Here is a 21,642-nt window from a genome sequence, read left to right on the forward strand (position 1 = left end):
TTATTATTTTCTTAATAAATGTGCTTTTTCCCCAAAATAAATTCTCAACCCATGCAAGCCCTCAAATTTATTTTTCTCCTCACCTACAAATATAAGACAAAATAAGACATTGTTTGTTTGTTTTCTTTACTTGATAGGAGACTGGTTTTTTCTCCAGTTTGGTGGTACTCCAAGTGAAAAGGACAGCAGATACACTTTTGGCAACTGTACAGGGTGTTGTATTTTTTCCCCCCATAAAACACTTCACTGTGCCAGCTTTCTGTGAGTAACCTCAGAAATAATATACTTTTTCTGACACATGACAGTAGTGCAGTTAGTAAATAAATTAGACCCATATGAAAACGTGATTCATGTGCAGTGTCATTACTCCAAAGAATAAGGTGGTGCAGGGCTATCGGAGGTCATCCTATACACAAACCTTCAAATGAAAATTCTTCCCCCAGACTTTTGCAAAGCCCTTTTTGCAGCTCTTCAACACTTCACAGTCACTGTGCAAAACTTTCAAGCCACATAAGCATCCCTCTCGCAAGGAAGCATGAAGGTCCAGCACAAAGCTGATCAGACAGAACTGCATCCTCATGACACCTCACACACGGACAGAGTAAGAGGCATCAGTGGTTTCACTGCAACCATACAAAAACAAAATGAGTTTGAGAGGTTTCAGATAATTATCTTTTTTTTTTTTTTTTTCTGCATAAAGAACAGGAAGGCGCAAACAAGCATAAAAATCTAGTATGGAAGCAACACTTTCACCACAAGACATACAAATGACTGTTCGTAAGTCTGGCTACATTACAAAAAGTTTGTAACATGCACACGTCATAGTTTGCACTGAGAGTAAGTATTTCAGTATTTGAACTAGGCTAGCAATTCTTAAGTCAGCATTGCCTGCCATGCCATGCAAGTGCCCTCAGTCAGCATATGTAAAGGATCACCCTGCTGAAGGCTTTTCATGCTGAGATCTCACACACATGCTCAGAGCAAGTAGCTATTGCTGGCACCATCAGCCAGAACACATGCATGCCTGTGATTTTTACACAAATTGATGTCACATCCAGAACGAGTGAATTTCAAGATGCCATAGTCTACACAGAGAAGTTTATTAATACCAACCCTTTTTACTTCCCCCTCCTCTCCCACATGTCAGCAGTTACAGGTCCAGATCTAGAAGATGAAGGGGATTACTGCAGAAAGCCGAAGAGCTTGGCAGTATAACCAGACTGGGAGTAGGAAGCCAGGCAGATGCAGAAGGCCTGGCCTGACACAGCTTCTGACCCACTTTATCAGCTTGGCCACGCTGCTTTCCTTCTTGGTGCTGCTGCTTCTCTCCATCTCTGTACGAGCTTACACAATCAGGCTGAAATCTTCAGGGCAGCGACTGCCTCTCCACATGCTTGGCGAGCAACAGCTTATAGGCTTGACTCATAGCTTAGTGAAAGAGAGGGGCTGATTTTACTGGGATCTGCCATGCCAAGAATAAAACCATCATTTCACTTAAATAATGAAGAGTACCCACAGTTCAACCTGTCAGTATTCTTTAAAAATATGTACAGCTGGAAGAGTGGCATGTTGCTCTCATTCACTAGTTTGCCGTATCCACATTGACAGCCACGATCTCCTCACAAGGTCTATTTGGGGAGACGTTGCTCCCAGAGTCCGTGTTTTCAGTCTCTGTCCTCTTTTCCCCCCACCTCTCCTGCTTTATTCCCTCCTCCTGTATAGCCCCTCAGTCACATCAGGCAAACTATTTGTGGGACAGGGAGCTGGTCCAAGTCTCAAGTGAGCAGGAAAAAAAAAAAAAGCGCCTAAAGAAAAACAAACATCTTACTTTTAACCTGGATCCGTTCCCTGACTGAGCTTATTCCCCACCACAACAGGTGTATCAACACACCTGAGGAAGACATGGAGCAAGCGAGGCTGCAGCTATTCCTGAAAGAGATGAATGTATCCATGACAGTGGCAGGAAGGGTTTTAAAATATTAGAGCAGGGGGGTCTTGCACTGGGGAACTCTTCAAACATCACAAAACAGACTAAATACGTATTCCTTATGTTTTTCACAGTTTCCTTTGCCAGTTTGGCTAATTATACGATATTTAAGTTTAAACATATGTTGCCTCCCTTGCAGTGAATCCTCTCCTCCTACATGATACAGCAGTGAAGTCATCTTGCTGACTTCAAGCTGAATCCTGCACCTTCTCACGTAGGTGGGCATTTTTAGTTCATCTGGAGAGCAGTCCAGCCCCAAGAGTGCAATAATTCTTGTTGCAAGAAGCCACCAGTAGCTCTACCAGCCCAGGTATCCCAAAACACACCATCCAGGTGCCATATATTAAAGAACCAGCATAACTTCCACTATCCCAGACATCTGTTTCTTAAAAGCTAGAAGACACTCAGGACACATCGGCATTGGTGGGAAAGGTGAACCAGCAGACCAGTGGCTTTTACTCTCCTTCCCTCTATACCATCAGCAATTCACTTGAAGATATTTGAGATTTATTTTTATTTTTTTTAAACCACAACACACAAGCAAAGAAAATTCCAAATGGAAGGAAGTGGCAAAATAGTAAGCCAAAAGAAGTATTTAGAGGAGGAAAAAAATCTCGCAGGCCTTTACGAACCATCATGTACTGCTGACAGGAAAATCTTTGTTATTGTATTCCACATTACAAGTACCTTGAGTAAGAGGAACAGCAGCATACACCACAATAGCTGCATTTCATTAGCTTAGCAGAGCAGAGGATTTAAAGGGAAAAGACAGCAGCTGAAAATAATTGCATTAAATTAACATTAACCCACAAACCAAGAAGAGGCATATAATATTCAGGATGACTGCAGAAGCAGTAACTCAGAATTAATGTCTGTGGAAGACGAATAACCCCACTCTTGGAACTCTAACTGGGATTCGGAATCCTAAAGAAAGAAAGTTCACCCCAAACAGTGTTCCCCCAGAGAGGAAAATAAGGAAGGAAAGGAAAACATGGCCTAGTTAAAGATATCAGTAGGTAGGAAACACAGACTGCAAAATCATGTGATTCCCAAAGGACTAACATTTTTATGGTTTATAAACACATTCCCACACATTCCTTCTCAAAAAAGGACTTAGAAAATAAATCTGATTTTAAAAACTATAAATGAAACAGACATGTGAGAATTTAAACACTTAGGGCAGAAGAGAACAAAACCTCAGAGACTGGAGCAAAAATGGCAGTCAAGTTTGGAGTGGGCTAAAACACAGCCAGAAATTACAACTGTAATTCAATCTGTGGATGTACTTTACAACAGCCTTGATGCCACATGGGCTTAGAAAAGAACAGCATCACTAAAAAAGGTGCTTAATAAATTAAACTGTTGGAACAGAGAGACACTTCACAATCTTGGAGTGTGCTTTCCTCAAGTTGAAGAGGGAAGTTACGCTAAGCTTGGGAAGGGAGGTAATTACTTCAAATAAATAAGTAAATAATATTAAAGATGTCAAGTTACAGCACTCATTCATTTCATCTAGGAAAAGGTATCAGAAGTAAGCAATGATGTTACTGAATAACAAAACTCCCCAATTCTTTCTCCCAGTTCCAGCTGGAAAAGACACAGCCTGGTCAGACCCTTGGCTAACTATGAATCAGAAGGAAAAAGCAATCCACAAAATGAGGTCTGAGGAAAGTCATGGCAGAAGTTACCACATGACCACCAGAACTGATGCCCGGTTAGCCACTTGCCATCTGAATTTACATGGCTTCCCCAGTTGGAGATGAGTAATAAATTCTAATAAGCAAGCCAGCATTTGGAAACAATTTACATCCCATTTTCCTTAACCATCATGTTCAGGGAAGTTTATACGTCCCTTCCACAGCCCTGCAGGACACTACATTTTAACCTGTGGACTTCACAATTAAAGCAAAAACTAAGCAGCAAGGTGTTCATGCTGTAAGGTGTTTAAGTTCCAACAGATTCCTTATCAAGCACATAAAAATAATTTGTAATCCATCTTTACTAAGTAGAAATAATATACTTTTTAGTTGAGCTTCCCAACAAAGCAAGTTTTTATAACTCTTCATCTGTATTTGTCTACCATCTGGACACCGCTATTCCATATGGACCCACAGAAAAGTTTTTTTCAGGTTTCTGTTAAGTCTCCTTCATCAGCAGTATCACTCCCCAGTTCTGCTCTTTCACTGACTGACCAGCACAGAACTGCCTGAAAATGAATAGAACTTTAATTAAAGTCTTGAAGCTTATGTTTAAAGTAAGTGCTCCCAAATATTTTTATTTGAACATTGATGACAATTTTAGAGAAGCCTGAATCTCACTTAACTGGAAGCCCCTTTAAAACTAGTCTGGCAGTGAGGCTCTGTGAACAAAAAATAAAATAATAAAATAAAATAGAGAGAGAAAAAGAGAAAAAAATCACATCCTACACATTTCAGGGTACAATTCAGGTAAGTTGTGAGATGGCAATCTGCTTTTTGCAGAAGTTTTGGCCTTCAGGCTTTTCACATCTTAAAGGAGTGAGAGATTTCTTTATTTCTTAAAGAAGTGAGAGATTCCATTTCTCATACATCTATGTAATCCAGCAAAGCAAACATCTTCTCTGTGAGCAGCAGGGTTAAGGCATACTGACCTGAATCCCTACTGTAAGTTTTCAGATGTTAAGGCTCACATTCAAGTCTTCCCATTGCAGTTTCTGCTCCATCTAGTTTCCTACTTTCCCAAAACTTGTCTGCACTTTGTATCTTTGGGACTTCTATTGTTCTGCTGACTTGGCTTGAATCAGACAACAATTTACAAGCTACTGGAGAAGGGAAGGGGAAAAGACACAAACCCCATCCATACAAGCAATAGACTGTTGCTGTTTCTAAGTGTACCAAGGTAAAAATTAAGAGGGTGGGAGGATGACCTGACTTCTGGAACAGAAGCCCTTCTTGCTCTCCACACCTAACAGAACATTTCACCTGCATAAATCCATTCCAAAGCTTTGGCTTACAAACGTTGGAAACATTAAGCAATGAAGAATTAAACCTGATGCTGTCTTCCATGTATGATTTCAGTTAACATTTCCATTTCATTGTACAAGACCTATTTCCAGTCCCAGTGAAACACAGCATTTATTACCATCCTTTGCATTTCTGAATTTTTCAAATAAATAGAACAGTTCAATTGGAAGGGACCTTCAAAGATCATCTAGCCCAAGTGCCTGACCACTTCAGGGCTAACCAGAAGTACATTATTGAGGGCATTGTCCAAATGCCTCTTGAACACCGACAGGCATGGGACATCAACCATTTCTAGGAAGCCCATTTCAGCATCTGACCATCCTCACAGTAAAGAAATTGTTCCCTATATATAATCCAAAGCTTTGTGCCATTCCCACATGTCCTGCCTTCGGTGACCAGGAAGCAAAGACCAACACCTCTCTCCGGTCTTCCCCTCCTCAGGATGTTACAGAGAGCAGTGAGGTCTCCTCTCAGCCTTCTCTTCTGCAGGCTAGACAACCCAAGTGTCCTCCCAGGACAAGCCTTCCAGCCATTTTACCAGATTTGTTGCCTTCCTCTGGGCACTTTCAAGTACCTTTATATCCTATTTATACTGTGGAGCCCAGAACTGTACATGGTACTCAAGGTGAGGCCACATCAAGGCTAAATATAGCAGGAGAATCGCTTCTTTGGACCAGTTGACTATTCTGTGAATATCCGAAGCTAAAAAAAAAAAAATAAAAAAAAAAATCTATAGCTGTTCTAACAATCTGTAAGTTTTTCTTCCATTTCCAACAGTTGTTTGCATAGCCACTCTCTCATCTAATCTTTTGTTTCCCAGTTACTTAAGTCCACACACAAAATGAGAACAGTAAATCAAATGACGTGCTTGGCAGGCTCATGTTGGTGTGATGACAGCAAGATCCTGGAGCAGCACAGGCCTCTTATGAAGAAGGGTCATGGAGTTCCTGGGCAGTTTCTGTAACTATCATCTGACCAAATGAGCAATACTGAGACAGACGCGGCCCTCGGTGGACACTGGCTGTCAACTGGTAAATACCCAGGGAGGGGACAGAGTTGGCATCCAAAGCCCCACGTGTCACACTGTACGGCCTGCCCACGTTACCGCATTAACAGGACTGGTGAGCTTTTTAATCTCATCACATCATTAAGCACTGAGGTGAAAATGAGAAGTGGGGCTGCAGAACGCCTGCTAAAGTAAGCTTGAGCACACCATTTTGTTTCTCAGGTTTTTAGTTTCCTGACTGAAAACATAAAAGGTATTATTAGATAGAAAAACAAGCTATTGTTTAGGAAAGGTGTACTTGACCCAAGTGGGATGACAGAAGGATTACTTAAAATATTTGTGATTCATCACAGTTCAGTAACTTCGCATGAATGCTAAAGCACTTCAAAGAGGTAGAAAAGCTTGTGCAGGTGCAACAGGAGCGATGAGTCAGTTGTTGCAGAGCTGCTCACTTCAGTCAAGGCCATGGCGCTGAGGAATCCGTGTGTGGCAAAGAAGGGATCATCAGCAACTCCCCACAGACCAGTCGTGTTTAGACAGCAAGCTATAAATGCAGGCATTTACTCTTGTCTCTCCATGTTTAGCTTGCCTCCATGGTAAAATTTACAAGCATACAGCATGTAACTGAGTCAATGCGGTTCCTCTTCAGGAGCAAGCATAAGAAAAGAACCCAGGTTAATCCAAAATCATCTAAATTCTCAACTAAACAGTAACTCACTGCTTCTTTTCTTCCAGATCTTCTAAAAAGAACTTCTGAAATCCTCCTCTCAATATATACACCTATTTAATTTAATTCATCTTCAGCTTTCAAGAAAATACACCATTATCCCTTAATTACAAAGGATGCTCAGTCCTTTAAAACAGGACCCCCCCATGCACATGCTTGTGGATATAAAAGCCAAATGTTTTGATTTAAAGAATGTTTCTTGAATACAAATTACCATATCTGTCTCCTACATATTAAAAATCTTCACAGAAAAACTTTCCAAGTTCTTTAGAAAGTAGCTATTGTCAGAAGCATAACTGCAAAAGACCAATACTTCCCACTCAGCTGATCTGACCCGTGCATTCATTTTCTCCACCATTATTCATGCTTATACTGGGAAAAAAAAAAAAAAAGAGTGACCATATATTTCTTGGTTTGTGCAGAATCAAAAGGCTTATTTACATACAGACACATACGCAAAAAGAGAGAAATGAAACTTAAGGACGTTTCACCCTAATCTAATGGGAATAAGAATCTTTCCTGTCTTCACACACACACTCCTACCTTAAAAAACCCACAATAACCTAGGATTGGCCTTAAATGATCAAGAGCCTCCTAGCTCCAGACCTTCCTTACTCCCACTGCAGACTTATGGTAGACAGCCCACAGAGCTGCCTGTTGAGGACTCAGACAGGCTCTGCAACAGCACACAGAAAGATGGGGAGGAGGAAGGAAAAAAATAAATGAAAGCACAGTTACAGTTCTGAGAACGGCCATTGCGCATGGCTCCTGACCTGCAGGGTAATGAGCTGCAACAGGGCTTCGCCATCGTCCCCAAGAAGATGCAAAGGTTGTTAAAGAACATGTTATGGTCCTGCCCTGTCACCAGCTAGAGACTTCAAACCTGGCTGGACAATCTATTATATAAAAATAAGCCCACATTAACTCTTAAGGAGAAATTAGGTGTTGCTGAGGAGTATTTACCTGATGACTGTGTAATTAGACATCACTCTTCCTTTTGTCAGAGCCAGTAGTAAGTTATGCTACAACTCAGCAATATTCTAGCTCAATTTCCAGAGTCCTTACAGACTAAGCTTGTGTGGCCAAGTCTAGGTAGAAATAGACTAGCATAATTTTGCATCACATTTGAATTACTGAACTAAAACACTAGGGATCACCAACTCCCTCTCCCAGGCTTAATCTGCAGAAGAGACTTTGCCCAAACAAACTGGCCAGTACCTTCTCCTGCCCCTGTCAGGCTTCCTAACACTTTCTCCTTCTGCTTTATTTCTCCTTCCTCCTCCTTTGTTTAACCTTTACTGTTGTCAGAAGTTTTAGGGAACACACATGATTATTGAGATGTTTCTCTACTAAGTTCTGCCTCTTGCTACCAGCCCTAGCATCCCCCAGCCCCCGTGAGCTAAGTGCTATTCCTTCAGGAAGTGCACCTTTTGCTGACAGTGTTGGAGGCCAGGAAGGCTTCCGGCTGCACAGCTCCAGCAAAGAGCCCAAAAATGAGCAAGCCTTGGGTTTTGCAAGAGAAGATAAGAATTTATCTTCTACAATTTCTGCGGGTTCTCCCCAATGTATTCTTGCTCTTCATTTGACAGCTCCACAATGCAAGCCACTGACAACTGCAGAAAGATGCCGGGGTTTGTCAGAAATAGCTTAAAAGAATGACTGCAGATAGATGCATTATTTTATGCAGAAGTTTCAGCAACCAAATATGCTAGGGTAACAAGGTGGAAACTGCTCTTCCTAAGACAGATACATTGTTGCTCTAATGAGACAAAAATCATGAAAAGTCCTTTGTTTCTTAAACAGTTATTCTGCTTTGGTAGCATACCAGTGAGAAAGAAGTGAACGACTCCTTCCCTTACAGTATACAAATTATTCTGCAAATAATAGCAAAAGCCTTTGCAATTACTCCATGTATTACCCTCAACTTTCACCAATTTCCTGAATTCATCAATGGGACCAGATGTAGTTGAAGGTCACTATTAGACCTTAGGAAGGAAAAAGTAACTTCACAGATATTTTAGTGGCTTGCATCTACTTACCATTAAATTCAAGGAAGGCTTTCTCCTTCCTCTTAGCACAAACTAAGATTTTTGAGTTTTAAGTTTAGGTATCCAGACACGAAATCACTATGAAAACAAAACAGAAAATTATTGAAAGAGAAAATATATATATTTTTTAATTACATCACACTGCTACTTCATTATTTTCACCTTAGAACAACCTGTAGTAACACACATAGACTGCTACCCAAGAGACAGTGCAGTTGCATCACTGGAACAGCAACTCTTTTTCAGTAAAGACAGAGCTGATGGTCCCTGACATAAATCCAGATGGCTCCAGAGAGTCCCTTCCTTCAAGAGTTTATTCTGTCAGGGGCTCAGTAACACTTTAAAGCCAACTTTGTCCACAGCTGTTGACAAAATACCTTTCAAAAAGCTCCCTTTTCTTTGGCTTCATGTTCATGAGGCTTGGTGCCAGCACCTGATTAAAAACTGAATGCAAACAATAGCAGGTGTCTCCAACAGAATTCAACCAATGCTTTTCTTCTTGCCTTCAGCATACACTAAAAGAGTTCCAGAATTTTTACCTACAGTTAATACACAGATTTATTCAATACTGGACAGTTTGGCCTAGACGGAGCTGTTCTGAGCTCCTCCTGATGCTGAGGAAGGGCTCTTCTACCTTCCAGTAGATTGAGCAGAGATTTTCCATCTATTCTTATAATATACAGGTAGAAATAAACTGTTCAAGCTGATTCAGCTCATTGAGGCACTACAGCTGCAGCAGTAACTTCACGTTACAATTTGGAAAAACAGTAGGAAAGAACATGAGTTCCCACTGCTGGTGCGTACCATCCGTGCTTTCCCTAGGAAAGGCATATTGGGCATATTGCCAGCTTTTATTCAGACAATAGCTTGCAAACACATCCCTTCAGGTCTGGATTCTGCCTACTATCGCTCCTTGAATATTTAACTTAACTTTGTGAAGATCCTCAAAAAAAGGTCCAAGTTTTCTAACTGATTCAGGTTACCAATGGAGAGAATACCCATGTTTTGCAGCCACTTGCAGCTTCTCCAGAAAACGGGCAAAGATCAAGTATCTGTGCTGACCTTACTAGACATACCTGTTCCTTTTAATAATTACTATTGATTATAATCAATAGATCAATCAATTAGATCTTGCTGCAGCTTTCACAAGCTAGTAGAATTACAACCAATTACTCTTTTGCAATGGCAATTACTTCTGTCAAAACAACAAATCCAGATTAATTTTTAATAAGATACTCTTCTCCCATAGATTCTCTTAAAGTAGTGTCTCTCATCTCATTCAGTATGCGTGTGAAATGGCAACAGACTTGGACTGGGATGCTTGAAACACACAATTTTCTTCCCCTTTGGCCAATACTCATAATGCAATCAATTGCAATCACACATCTCAGAAATGGAAGCTGTAGCAGAAGACACTGGGCCTGCCCAGGCAGGGAGCAAGTACCCCCTGAATTCAGGTGTAGGACACACACATTCTGAAAACTGCAGTGACTTGGGTTTCCCATTTCCAATGGGAATTAAACCGACTCTTTTCTGAAATGACTCCAAATTGCTTGCCTGGGAGGCTACCTCCCTTTTCAATCCACATCGCCACAGCTGGAGTCTCTTTGTTACAGAGGAGACAGCTAGGGACAGGACATTCTCTAAAGAGGGCCCTCCGCTCTGAATTTCAATGGATCAAGAAAGAAAAGCCCCAAGACAGGAAAGCAAGGCTTATCCGCTTAGTCAGGCTTATGGGGACCAATGAACATGGTCAGAACAATTAGTTGCAAACAAAGGATCTGCAGGTTGACTTAGGTTTGATTTTTCTAGTCTAGTTTGGTGGCTCTCTATTTGCCGATTTAGGTGATAGAAGCTTGACCAATTGCTCTCCTGTTTTCTTCCCCCGTACATCATCATACTTTCCATTACAGAACAGCAGCCTACAGGCTAACACAGGTGCTTTTTTCAACCTTAATATATGATTTCCACATTAAATATATTAATTCATGGTCAAAAAGCCTTGCTATCTCTAGAGTGAGGTATTTAAATTCATAAGATTATTCAACTCAAAACAGAGAGAAATTCTTAAAACATACTGTTTTAGTTTGAATTCACACTCTACCACCGAACAGTGGAAGCTTTGATCCCTCTGGCACATGGACCAGAAAATCAATTTGCAATTCCAGTTTACAAACAACCCTAGACCTTTACTTATGCATTTCTTTTAAAACAGAACTTCAACTTCCGACTTGGATTTAAAATTATGTAGATTATTTTCTTCCCATCTTTGTCTGCACGCATCCCCTTTACCATAAAGTACTTTCTGACTCATTTGAAGCTGCAGGGGATGGAGTCTTCAAAACCTCTGCCTTCCAGAACATCCCAACACAGAGCAATGCCACCAACTCTTGTTAGAAACAAACACACACTTTTCCAATAAGCTAACTTCCTATGGTAGCTGAAGAAAAAATAGCTGATTTTTTGTAGGTCAAGAAATAAAAGCCTAGGTCATTGCTTATTATAAAGCTCATTATAAAGTTATGTGTATGTTATAAACTAAGGCAAAACCAACAAATCAGACCGAAATTGCCAGCATTTTATACAAAGGGAAGAACAGATGCAAACGATTCATTAAGTCAAAATCATCAGACAAGAATGCCAGAATGGAGAGGCTCAGACCAGCACAGTGCAGAAGTTATGATTTTTTCCCTTTCCAAATTGTATACCTTGTTTTCCACAAATGGACTTCTGTAAAAAAATCACTTTAAATGCAAAATACGAAAATTAGTCTTTACAAAAAAAGACCTCATAAAAGTCTGACCTACTTCTATAGCATAAGCTACAATTTTAAACAAACCACCCCGGTACTTTTGTTCAAGATGTGGGCTATTTTTCATATACTTACTCCTTCTTTTCTGGACCAGGCATCAGCTATCAAGTCTTTAATTGCTTGCCATAAATATGGTTAAAATTACATTAAGTGGTCTAAAGCGGGAAAGACCTCACATTTTCTTTCAGCTTTGTAGGCTTTTTGGTTGGTTGGGTCTTTTTTTCCCCTCCTCTAACCGCCACCAAAAGTTCTGTCTGATGCTGACCAACGAAAGCTCTCATTTGTTCTGATTTTCTGCCTCCCCCCCTCCTTTTTTTCATGAAAAGAAGATTAAACGCAACAAGAAACTTGTATGCGTATCTATAGAAGAAGAGCTTATAGACCTACACAAAATAGAGATCAGACTTAGACCCCACATTCAGACCTGAATTTTGTTTGAGTTTAGTTAACAGAAGGGATGTCAGAATGTTCAAAGAGGGATATTGGGAAGTGGGGTGAAAAGGTTGATAGGAGGAATGCACTTGAACCATGGGGGGTACTACTTCAACAGCTGAGTGCCCTGGTGGTTGAAGGGGAAAAAATAGCAAATTTGAAGGAGGAGAACTAAAAAAAGGCCCAGGTTCCAACATTTTAAAAGCCCAGCAACCAAATGGTACATCCTTTCCAAAATGTAAAGATCAGTACTTATGTTTGAGGAAATTATTTTTTAGTTGGTTTGGCTCAGAGCTGGCAAAAGAGTTTATCCAAAAGTCCATGCACTGAGCCAGCACTTACCAGGTTTCAATTTCCAGATGAAGCCACAACTGTTGCTATGAAAACTAATGTGCAATTGTATTCCAGAAAGCAAAGCAATGGAAAAGACTGCTTTGGAATGTAACAAATATATGCATTGGCACTAACAGTAAAAATCATATTATACCAACCTGTGTCATAACCATTTTTCTCTTATTATTATTAGAGGAGAAATGTACAAATCAACTGTATTATCTGGCCAGAGGGTATTATGTGAATACTTATAAATTCCTCATTGCTCTACCTTGACAGATTATTCTCTCACAAAATATGAAGCAGCATTTTAAAGAGTCACCCCCACTGCAGTTACTCCATTAAGATTCAACAGCCTATACAGCAGGTTGCCAGTCTGGCCAGACAAAAGCCTAAACCATCCACATGAAGCATCTTAGCCAAGAACGACACAGACCTGACACTTCTACTGGAGTACACAATCCATGCACGTTGGCAGAAGAGAAAGAAAAATAGTCAGCAATGCTTTCACTTTGACTACAAATGCAAGCATCAGAATTCATGTGCTTACTATAAATATATAGTTTGCTAAGATAGTTCTATATCCCTCGAAATACAGGTTAAAACATCCACATTTTGTAGAAGTTTACCAAAACATCGGTTTTACTAACTTTTTTCCATCACTCCAAAACACAGCAAAAACTGTTTTAAATAAATTATTTTAAAACTACGATCGTTCTCCCATTGTCAGAACATTTATGCATATCCTGTTACTACATGAAAGATCAAGTCAACATCAGAAGCAACAGATACAGGCTCCAAGTCAGCAAAGACACAAAAGATACACTTTACTTTCAGCATGTACATCATCACAAGGAGACAGCTACATGCTCAACCTCATGGAAGTTTCTAACAGACTGAACTTCTTGGAAGTTTCTCACAAACCAGGTTAGGAGCCCCAGTTCTTCCCACCAAGCTGACAACAAGCTGTAAGGAAAACACTGTTTAGCAGCACCAGTCATGTATGGTTCTTGAGACTAGATAAAATTTTAACTGAAGCTGGAAGGTCAACAGGCTGACAACATTATGTGTGCCTGCTGAAATACCTTGCATATCCCTCCTTTTGTCTAATGTCAAAATGTTTAATGTGTTTGATCTACAAATTGTCAGCTTCGCACATTAAGGAAAAAAGGTCCATATGGAACATTTTGTTCATACTTACATATACTCAAATTTACAAAAAGCTCTCAGAAATCAGAACATCTTCAAGCAAGCATTTTCTGCTTTATTAAAGAGTGCAAGTTTAAAGTCATCACATCTCCAGAATGTGAAGTTCTCTTAGAAGCAGTGACCCATTCTCCCTTTCAGGTGAAGCAAGCTCAACAAGAATTCAATTTTATAGTATTAGTATTCATGCAGCTACTAAAAAACTACTTAGTTACTGACAACAAGATATTTCATAGAGCTTTACACTTCATGTGCTTCCATAAATTAGGGAATTGGAGCTAGAGACTTTGAAAGAACATTGGAGGTGATAGACATTGCAGTCCACAGTTTTTCTTGCAAATTTTAAATAAAATTAGTTAACTGAATAGGAATATTGAGGATATCTGGGAAAATTTAAGGACAAGACAAAGTTGGTGAAAATAGCAAGCTGGGATAGATAAGTAAATATGTCAAAGACCAAAAGAATAAACTACCAAGGTAGGGGTGGGAAATATGCAGAAAGAAGTGATAAGGAGTGTTTAACTTTTAGAAATAAAATTAAGAAAAAAAGAAAAGGAAGGAAAGCAGAAACAAAAGTCAAGAACATACACAGCTATGATTTTGTAATAGATCCGTTTGCGAACAATTCTTTCTTTTTTTTTTTTTTTTTTTTTTCTTTTTTTTCCCCTTTAGCCACTTTACTGAATGTGCTGTTTCACAAACACTTTAAATCAAGTCAGCCTGAAAGGGGCAATATTTCCCCTCAGCACTGACTGATAGTTCCCACTCCCTCCCTTGTGCTAGCTGCTGTGGAGCTTTTCAGTGTTATTTTACTGTAAATGGGGCAGAGCAGAAGCATCAGTAAGCAAAGTATACTCATGTCCTCAAAAGCAGTGAGAATAGGTCACTTGCCACGTTTGCATAAGGTCTCCAAGTAGTATGTTCAGCTTCCTAAAGAGCTCCAAAGGCCACTGACTAGAAAGATACCAAAGCAAGCTCATTTGCACATGGGCTAACACACTTCACTAGGGGCATCCCTAGCAGGAGTGGCTTCGAGCCTTCCTGGCAGCATGGTTTACTGCTGAACAGAGAAACAGCTCACCCGTCACTTCCGTGCTCCCACAGCCAACTTCCTCTCCTAGCAGGCACTGAAAGCAAGCCTAGCACAGCCAAAACAAGAGATTGTTTTCATGGAATTGTTTTCACAATTTTTTTCATGGAAAACCGCCATGAGGAGAAGCAGTGATGCATTTCCTAGTGCTTGCAAACAAGTGCCACATGAATCACAGTTCACCTTGCTCCTAACCACAACCCCGTGCTTTACTAACCACTCCACTCAGCAGCTTGAAAAAGTAGTAGCCTACTGATGGGTACCGCATAGGCAGCACCTGCCTAAGTATATGCCGCTAACAGAGAAGTTTACCTCTGTCAGAACTGAAAGGGAGAGAAAAGGAAAGAGCATTCATTAGCTATCCCTGTGGCACATACTTCCTGTTAACGACCCTCTTAAATGCGGAGAGTGATCAGAAAAAACAAGGAAACTCGCAGAAGGGCTGCGACCTGCCCTTTGGTCTGCTTTTCACATCTCATGACACTTGCAATAATGAAAGGTGACACCTCAGAACCAAATCCTCACAAGTATACTGATGCAAAAACGTGGACTGAAAGACAGCTCTGCATTTCTGTGATTGTTCTCCCATTCAGCTCTTAAATGCCAATCTGTAACAGCAGAAGTATACAGCTTATTTTATGGTAAGCGTCACATATATTATCACCTCTTATGATCCGTACTATCAAATGCCTGCCAACACACTGGCTTCTGCCAATTGCTTTTAGTTTCTTTCTCTCCTTTTCCAGTGTTATATTTGGAGAGAGGAAAAAAGGAGAAAAGAAGGTGACTGACTCAAGTAGAAGGAAAATAATCTGAAATTCCTTAAACAGTTGCTCTGTTAAATTGACACAAGTTTAACAACGTGTACTTGGCAGGTTCCTCCTGCCACGAATACAAGAACCTTTTTTTTTTTAAAAAATAAAATAATAAAAAAAATCATTCAAAGCAGGGAAATCTTTTAAACATACAGCACAGACATGACTGAATGATGGCCTGATGGTTGCTAAAGCCACTTATCAGTCCTGCTCTAATTCCTAATCACAGGGGTTCAAACAACACTGACTTCATGACCATAAAACAGTGTCCTTTCAGAATCTGAGAATTTTTAATAGGATAATGACTGAGCAGGGAGGAAAACCTGACTGCCTCATTCTCCTTCAAGCCAGACCTTCACAACAGTGCAGGGATGCAGCAGAAAAGAAAGCCTGCTAAACCTCATCAGAGCTGCACAGACAAATAAACCAGAAGAGACATTACTTTTGCCTTCTCTAAGTATGCTGTATGATGTTTTGTAGTTCTCAAAATCCCACTACCTTCTACAAAGATGTTTAATGCAAGGGCATGCTGCACGTTTGCACCACAGCACAACAAAGAGAACTGCTAAATTGTACAGACGATTTACTTCTAGAAAACTTTAACAAAAAAAAAAAAAAAAAAGAGTGATAGCAAAGTCAGACGCAAAGATCAAAATTATACCTGATGGCCTCAACATCCCAAGCAAATCCTTATCTGAAAGTCACACAACTAGAAAAGTTGTGGTTGGCAATCTATCAAAAAAGAAGCCTGCCACTGGAACAGGAGGGCACTGCCTGTTAGCATGCAGGTGCGCTAGCAGAGCTCAGTGGAAACATTTCCCAGTTACGGTTAAATCTACAGCCATTAAACCTCCCAGCCAAATCCATCCGAAGCATCAAAATAGGAAAGCCACACATCTTATCTGTGAACGTGAAAGCTCCACGGTCTGTGTGTCAACACGGAAAATATTAGACCATAATCCAACATCACTTCATAGGCTGGACACTGTGAGAAAAAAAGTCTATGGGCCCAAACCTTAAAATCAAAGGGGTTTCTATTAGGTAGAAAAAAAAACAAAGGGCGGAAGGAAGGGTGGAGCACTACGTTACTCTCGATCTGCAATTTGCTGCAGAACAGTATTGCTGTCAGGAAGTACAGCACACACAGCAGTGTTTCACCAACAGTTACACCTTTATAATGCCGTGTAACTTCTACATAAGTTTTTTTAGGTTAATACTAGGGTGAAGGGCATAAAAGCACTTCTCTTAGGAAAGTGCACGCAATCTGTTGCATCTCAACAGTGAGAAACAGAAGTACTAGCTTTTAAGAACAGAGGGTGTGAGGGTATCTCTTTATATAATGACTTCTGAATCACAGATACTCTCAGTGACCATGTAAGACTGTTACAGAATAAGTAGATATGAAGAATTTTTCCTATCCACTCAAAAGCTACTTGAATAGTACATCTATTAAGTTTTTCCTGGCATGCGTAGAATGTTAGGAAGAAAAAAAAACAACTGTAAGGGTATAAACCTCATTATCCTTTCCCCCTTTCTTTATAAAAAATAAAAAATCAGACAATGACATTTGCACCTAATTTGCAAGCTGCAGAGAAGACAGCACAGTGACTTTCAGACTGATTACAAGACAGAAAAGGAAAACAACTTCCCCTCTGCAACCTCCCTTGGGCATCAGGTACACCCCGTAGTGGTCCCATACACACGCTGGGACCCACAGACTTACACTGACAGCAGTAGCTTCCTATACTTGCTTTGCATCCTTCTGCTGTTTAGCCATGTTAATCTATTTGCTGAATGGCGAGTTTTTAAAGCTGCTGCCGGACTTTCAACAGCTGTGTGAAATGTGAGTTGTGGATATTTTCCTGACAAGCACGCAGGAGGGACTTAAGCCAGCAAACAGACACCGCTGCTCTTCCTCTTCCTTATCTAGTTACCGGCCATCAGATTAGATGTTTACCACCTACTTACACAGCTTCAGAAACAGGAGGGGGGAAGGGGTAATTAAGGAAAGAGAGCCTTCAAAGAGAGCACGCTTGCAGCTCTATCTGAAAGAACTTTGCAAAAATGAAAATGCATTTCTCTTCACTGTGTAACATGCCACATACGTCACTCAATCGTACAGGAACGACACAGAAAGAATGGAACGGAGGAACAATGAATGATCCATAAATGCAACAGAGATTATATAACAGAGGATGCGACGGCACACGTGTGTTTGGGCATCTGAGGGCAAAGGAGGAGAGAGCTAAGAGGAAGAGGAGGAAACGTCCTCAGACGCTAAGACGGGGCGCCGGACAGTTCTTACTCAATTTCCCCCTCTTCCTAAAAGATAAATATTTTAACAGCAGGCAATCAGGCAGCCGAGGGACAACAGCAGGAGCAAAACCACTTGCTTACGAACCCTCTTCAAAACATCCCTTGCTGAAATTGCACCGTAAACGTACCACGACAGGCAGCTCACAGGCAACCATGTTTCCACTGGAGCAATTAACCCACGGCACGCTTCCTGCACTGCTGTTGCCGCTGGGCAGGATCTCGCCGGGCTTGTCGCACACGCGGAGCTCCGGCAGGTTGCGAGGTGCTCCCCTGTGAGCACCACCACCACCACCACCTCCACCTCCACCACCTCCACCGCACGTCGGGCGAGGCGCACTCACCGTAATTTTTCGGGAGCTCCTCTATCTGCTCCACACCATGCTCGGGGGCCAGCCAGCCGGTTGCGTTACCTCTGCAAGGCAAGAGAGGCTCAGAATAAACTCCAGGATGAAGCCTTGCAGATCTTGGGATCCGCCGCCCACCTCGCCTCGCCACATTCAGCACCGCCGGCACCCCAAACTCCGGGATAGGGGGACCACCCCCAGACACCACCCCCCCGAGTGCCCAAGAAAGAGGGGGAAGGAGGGCTGGGGGCGAGCCCTTGGGGCCGCACTTGCTGCCAGCTCCGACCCCCCCGCGCCCCTCGCCTCCCAGCACCGGGGAGGGGGGGGGGGACGGGGACGGAGCCGGGCAGCCCCCAGCCGCCTACCTCCCTCCAGCGGCGGGCAGCGGGGCCAGACAGACCCCTTCCCCTTCCCCTTCCCCTTCCTCCTTCCTCCTTCCTCCTCCTCCTCCTCGTCCCCGGAGCGCAGTGCCGGCGCTATCCCATGCCGGGGCGCCGCCGGCTCCCCGCCGCCGCTCTCACTTCCTCTTCCTTCCTCCTGCCGGCCGGGCCGCGACGTGCAGGCCGCCCGGGGGCCTCCGCGGTTCGGCGGCACCTGTGGGACGGGGACGGGGACAGACGGGGACCGGGACGGGGGACACGCGGGGACCGGGCGACCCCGCCTCTATCCCGCCGCCCTGCCCGCCGCCTGTGACGGCCGCTCCCCCTCCCGCACAGGTCCCGCGGAGGGTCTCCAGCCTCCCCCGCCGCCCTCAGAGCGCGGCTTTGGGGCTTTTTTAGCCCTTTATGGCCGTGTTTCTTCCCCGACAGCCACCGACCGGCCTCGGTTCTGCCGCGGAAGACCGGCAGAAGTGCCCCCGCCCCAGCCAGCAGAGGGCGGCAGCGGCCTGGCTCCGCCGATCCCCAGCCCTAAAAGCAGCTGGGGAGGAGAAACAGGGAAATAGGGCATCCCCGCTTCTGGTTCTCAGTCCCCCTCCAAGAAAAAAGCTCCCCCAGGCACCAGGCGGTTGGGTTTTTCAACGCCTTGACCTACTGCTGCTGTGTGGACTATGCGTGGCACATCATAGGACAACCCATTAAATTCTTTACATCTCACTTCAGCAAGAACTGATGGCACAGCCAGGAAGCATTACTGTCCTGCATCGACTTCTGACCTCTGCCAGAACAAAATGTACTGTTGGTCAACTATTACATGGCACCTGAAGGCCAAAACCTGCAAAATGCTGGCTCCAATCTTGCAAGGAGCTATGCCTTGGAGTGGCTTTCTGCAGGTCAGAAGTCCCCAGGGATTTTCTACGAAACCACCCTCCTGTGACACCCAGGCCTCAGACCACAAAACCACATGCTGGGGCATCAGTGGACTTTCCTGTGGCTTTTTGCCCTGAGGGCTCTGCAGTCACTCGTGGGGGCTCTTACACCCCACACAAGGGCTGGGGGCTTTCTAGAAGGAGAAGCAGCCCTTGGGTCTCCCCTTAGGTGCACCGTGTCAGTGACACACGGCAGCTGAGCAGATACTTGTGTGTGAGGCACAAAGTGACACGACTCCCCGGAGTCACATGTCACTGTATTTAATCTAATGTAGTGTTGACTGACAGCACACCTCAACAGCCTAGAAGCAGGGCTTCCTAATGCAGGGCTCCGCATAAGATCTGAAACTTCTCCACAGCAGGAATTCCCCACAATCAAGAGACATTTCCTGAAAGCCATTGAGTTTTGGGCCTCCCTCCTATGGTAAAAGCCATGGAGAAGCTAGACTGAGTACTTCACACTGGGAATTGCTGTTTCCTGTGTTTAATATACATTTCAAAGCACCTTATTACACTGCTTTACTAAGGTAGAACTCCAAAATTGAAAGCACAAGGTCCATATAGATATAATTCTTTCTACATGAAGCCACTTATCAAACCATTCCAAGAGTTTTTTATGGCTGTGTAGTTTATTGAAAGAAAGACAACAGCAGCACCAGGTGAATGGCTGTTCAGTTGGCAGCTGAACTATTTTTGTAACACTGAGTTGTTTTTTTCTGTGTGTACATGTACCTGCGTTGTGGTACGTGAAACAAAAGCAAGAAGTGTTTACAAAATAGAAAAGGGCATTGTAAATGTAACTGAGATGTACAAGAATGACTCGTTTACCTCAATTTCCACTGTTAGTGTAGGGCCAGTTTCCCTGTATGCTTGTTTGGGGGGTTGGCTTGGAAGATGAACACACATATACATGGTGGTAGACATATACATGATGCTTGGAAGAACATTAAGAATGAACACTATTTGAAACGCAGAATTTTTAACACCACATTTTTGATTTTCCTCTTCTGCCTCTCAGGCTCAGCAACAAAAATGATTAAAATTGATTTCAGCTGTATACTACCACAATAGTTGTATTTTTAAAAGGGGCGGGAGATTTTTTTTTTTTATTTACAATGCTATTGTTATCCAATTTAAAAGAAAAAAAAATGAAAAAAAAAAATCTACCAGTTTCTGGGGACAAATTTAAGAACACTGTTCAGTTGCAACATTTGTGAGAAAGAGCAAAGAAGAAACCCAGAGAGCATAGCCCAGCAAAGCCCCCTGTTTATCCATAAACAGTATTGCACCAGGAGTAGTAGTATTTCTGTTCTCCAAAAGACTTTACTTGGAATGCATACGTACAGAAGACCTTGGCTGCTATGGGCATTTCCTCATTTATGTAATAGTAGTGCCTTACATGGTGTCTTTCACCAAAACACGTGTTGTCATTACAACTGCTGCTTTTCATACTGGCGTTGTTCTTATGTTGTGGGTGTAAGATGTTCACTAAATAATTCTAGAAAGCCAGAAGAGGGAGCGCAGGAACAGAAAACACCAAGAATTAGGCATTTTAACTTGTATGGCTATTTCAGCTGGGACCTTAAAAAGACAACAAAACTAAAACAAACAAACAGAAAAATGTTTCCAGGAAGAATTCCTGTCCTGCATGGCTCACCTGACAAGGATGTATCAGGATCTTCCAGTAGGTGCTAATCACCTGTTGAAACCTGGCCTGGAGAAATCTCAGCTTGACTATCCCAAAACTGTAGAGAGCATCAGAGCCATTAATCACTTTTGCAGTGAAAACCTTAGCTCCTGAGATGAAAGAGCCTCTGACAATTTTTGAAGAAGTAGAGTTTTGTCATAGTGTTTCTGGCCAAGGCCTTGCTGAGGCACTGATTAGTCAAGATAGCTTTTGTTACAACCACTAGCAAAGATGGTTGGAATTTACTGTGCTTATGGACTTTATGAATTGCCCTTCATAACATCAGTATTTTATTTGTATATAATACAATTACTACAGAATCTTATTTGTAACCATCAAACCACACAGAGGTGCCAGTTGGGATACAGAAACAAAATACAGGGATATTGTTGCATTTTGACTTTTTTGAAGTCACAGATAAATTTATCTTTATTTTGACAGTGTGAGCTATCTCTTGTGGTTGAGTGAAAACATTTATATATGCATGCACACGTGTGCATGTAAGGCCTATTAGATATTTCTGAATAGGTC

General features: G+C 42.2%; 1 protein-coding gene across 2 annotated transcripts in view; it reads right to left on the bottom strand.

Moving 5' to 3' along the window:
• ELMO1 (engulfment and cell motility 1) overlaps positions 1-18,512 on the bottom strand; it is a 332,530-nt gene extending 314,018 nt beyond the window's left edge. Inside the window, exons 1-2 of one of the 2 annotated variants that reach the window (XM_084306854.1) lie at positions 18,484-18,512; positions 18,116-18,186 (exon numbers count right to left, since the gene is read on the bottom strand). The gene's annotated coding sequence lies outside the window, so the exon portion shown is untranslated. Of the gene's footprint in view, positions 1-18,115; positions 18,187-18,483 lie in introns of those variants that run through there. The other variant, XM_084306855.1, reaches the window with a different exon arrangement.
• Between the last annotated feature and the right edge of the window lie 3,130 nt (positions 18,513-21,642).

The sequence above is a fragment of the Netta rufina genome (genome assembly GCF_964035555.1).
Source record: "Netta rufina genome assembly, chromosome: 2".
NCBI classification, from domain to species: domain Eukaryota; kingdom Metazoa; phylum Chordata; class Aves; order Anseriformes; family Anatidae; genus Netta; species Netta rufina.